Below are 3,350 nucleotides of genomic sequence, written 5' to 3'. Positions count from 1 at the left end.
AATATAAAATTATAAATATCTCATAAATTGTGATAGTTTATATAAAGTGATTTGGAGGTTTAAAAAATTTTTTGATTTCGTGATTAAACTATGATATGAACAAATGAGATTGAGAGAGCCTCTCTCTTATTGCATCGAAAAATTGGATAGAAAGTTGAGAAATTATTCGATTCAATTTTCAAACTATGGCGTAAACAAATTAAGTTGAAAAGTCTTTTTTTTATTACATCAAAAAATTAGATAGAAAATTGAGTGATTATCTTTTTATTCAATTTCAATCTATCTCTTTTATTTTTTATTTTAATTTTAGTGTATTTTTTATTTGATTTGAATTCTTATGTTTTTTTTATCTTCTTTTTCTTCCTCAAGATTATTCACAAAGACAAATCTCTGTCCCATACAAATTCTAAGGATCTCCGTTAGCTCATCTATTGCAAGTAATTTCCCGAATACCCTTGGATACAAAGTTTTTTGCCATCCTAATAGGAGTATCAGTAAAGTAATTTATAATTTTACTATTAGATTTAGACCATTAATTAATAAAAGATAAAGCGTAAAAAGGTTTTTATTTTTCTTTTCTTTTTGGTCGGACAGAAAGCTAAAAACAGTGAATATGTCCAGTCGCCAGTGCACTCGTTAGCTTCCTCACGAAGGAGTCTCCTTCTTTTACTTCTCTAACCATTTCTCTTCTATCCAACTTCAAACAGCATAGCATTCTAGAAATCAAAGAGGCAAATCATAACACCTACAAAATCATCAAACCCTGCGTTTCTTTTCGTAATGGCTTCCAAGGAACACCAAACGTTCACCTTGAGACTTTTGGTAGACAGAGAGAAAAATCGTGTAGTTGTGGCTGAAGCAACCAGAGACTTCGTAGACACACTTTTCAGCTTCCTCACTATTCCACTCGGTACTATCATTCGACTCGTTTCGGAAAACAACCACCATGATCAACAACCAGAGCTTGGCTGCATCAACAATCTGTACCGTAGCGTGGAGAACTCAAGTGATGAGGTTTTCTGGAACCCGATTTGCAAGCAAATGCTGCTTCGACCGCGAAACCCTTACGAAAGCCTTTGCAAGAAACTGAAGCTGAATGTGGATGACACTGAGCCTACAAGGTGCTTCATGTGCAGTACCAAATGTAAGAGTGATAATTCTTTCTTGTTAAGTACTTTTGCAGGTGCTAGTTGCCCTTCGTGTCGGAAACTGATGGACAGAGAAATGAAGCTTTTGGAAGATTCTGGTGAAGTTGGCGTTTTTCTTAAAGGGGAAGCCATGTACATGGTTTTTGATGATTTAAAAGTGCTCCAAAATTTTCCTGGAAACTTGATGAAGGAACTTGTCAAGCTTGGCTACACGGATTTTAAAAATCTCAGCGAGATGACCAAAGTTGTTAGCCTCAAGGGGGTAAAATTTCTTTTCATTCACCTTACGCTGTGTGTTTATAATTGCATACGTGTTAATTTAGCATTAAAATCTTGTTAGTCGGAATTCTTGGTAATAGGACATAGATGCTACTGGTTCAATGAACACCATTGAAGTGGCAAAGTTGTGGTGGAATATCCATAATGAAGTGAAGGATTTTCAGGAATCAAGCTCTTCTTACTTTTAATGATGAATTACATTATCATTTTACATTTTTTTTTTCAATTATTTTGTTTTAGATGTTGGAGTTAATGAAGCGAGCATTAACCTCCAATTCTCCCCTCAGTGATGTGTTCTTGGCAAGCGAAGAATCTAAGCCTCTGTACACCTTCTCACCAAAAGTTGGTGGAAAGCCCACACAAATTAAGAGAACGATTAAGATATTTGCGAGAAAATCATTGAAGAAAATAGTGTATGCTGAAGCTGAGGAGGATTTTGTTGATTTTCTATTCAGCTTCCTCACAACACCAATTGGATCCACTATGAAGCTTTTGGATGGAAATGCTTCTCTGGGATGCATCAACAACTTGTACAAAAGTGTGAAGAGCTTCAGTAGCTTATGGTTCAAGGGAAATTCAAATGATCTCTTGCTTGATCCGCAAGTGGCACCAAAATTCGGTTTAAGGACTGGGCTGCAACTGTTTTCTGAGCAACAGGATCCTATTTACTATTATGGCAGCAATGATGCGATCTCAAGGAACCCTAGTCTAGTAAAAGATGCTTGTTACACGAAGCTATTCGAACCGAGACTCTCTGATAGCTTTAAACTCGGATTTGTGAGGAGGCCATCACTGTTTGTTGTGTGGGATGATCTGCATGTGACACCACTGGCTAATGCTTCCAGCATTTCATTGTTACAAAATATAAATGCTCCATTGGATGATTTGGAGGAACATGTGATCAGCATTGGGAAAGCAGAGGTAACAATCCACTTCTAATTTTATATTGAAAAATTCTTAGCTGCTTTAAAGCAAGATAACAATTGGAGTCATTGTCAAAGTAAATAACAGATAATAAGGGAATTTTATTATTAATATCCTCCAATATGTTCCTCAATATAACTTGAGATTTTGTAACACTCTCTATAATAATGCACTCATTATAACACAAGTAACACTCACCCTAACACATTACACATTGCTTCTGCTTCTCATGTCTTATTCTTGGTGTATGTTGAAGGATGAGAACTTGGCTGTTTATAATATTTCAAGAGGAGCAATTGATGATTACATATTTAATTACATTCAAACATTATCAATGTTATTTAATCCACCAGCTGCTATAGAGACACTAGGACATCTATTTTCATAACGGTAATGTCTCATGATGCGAAGTGGTGATTATTAAATAGGTTCTAGCACACCTTTTTTTTCCCCTTAGGTTGTGTTCGGTTTGATGGTAAAAGAATGAGGAATAAATTTCTATAGATAAGCTCTATGTATAATTTTGGACATGAAGATCCTTGAAATTTCACCATCTCCCACCCGCACTTTTACTGCCTAAAAACTAAAAGCACCTACAAATTTCCGTTATACTTTATGCTTTATAAATCTTGAATTGATGATTACTTTTGATATAACTATTGGTTGGAATCTTAGAATTAGTAACAATAGTAACATCCTTGTCCTTCGTTATATATACATGTTTCAGGCAATAAACCTGTTAGGGGCTTCTTTGACATCCAAAGCTGCTTTGACAGAAGGTCTATTCTCTACTTCCTGAAAAAGCCAAAAGAAGAACTTGGATCACTTGTAAGATTATTTGGATTGTGATTTCTGGAATCTCTACGAACTACAAACTGTTTAATTATATTTGAGTGAATTTGTATGATGTGATTGTGGTTGTGGTTTTATGTTCTTATTGGTAGTGATATTTTTGTAATAGTTCTAAGGCTGGCTATTGTTTAGAAGTGATTTAGTAAA

At 35.0% G+C, this 3,350-nt stretch overlaps 1 pseudogene; it reads left to right on the top strand.

Annotated features, from left to right (window-relative positions):
- LOC107625673 lies at positions 564-3,310 on the top strand (annotated as a pseudogene).

Source organism: Arachis ipaensis, chromosome B02 (assembly GCF_000816755.2).
Source record: "Arachis ipaensis cultivar K30076 chromosome B02, Araip1.1, whole genome shotgun sequence".
In the NCBI taxonomy this organism is placed as follows: domain Eukaryota; kingdom Viridiplantae; phylum Streptophyta; class Magnoliopsida; order Fabales; family Fabaceae; genus Arachis; species Arachis ipaensis.
The sequence above is the reverse complement of the archived record's forward strand: the minus strand, read 5'-3'. Positions and strand labels throughout refer to the sequence as shown.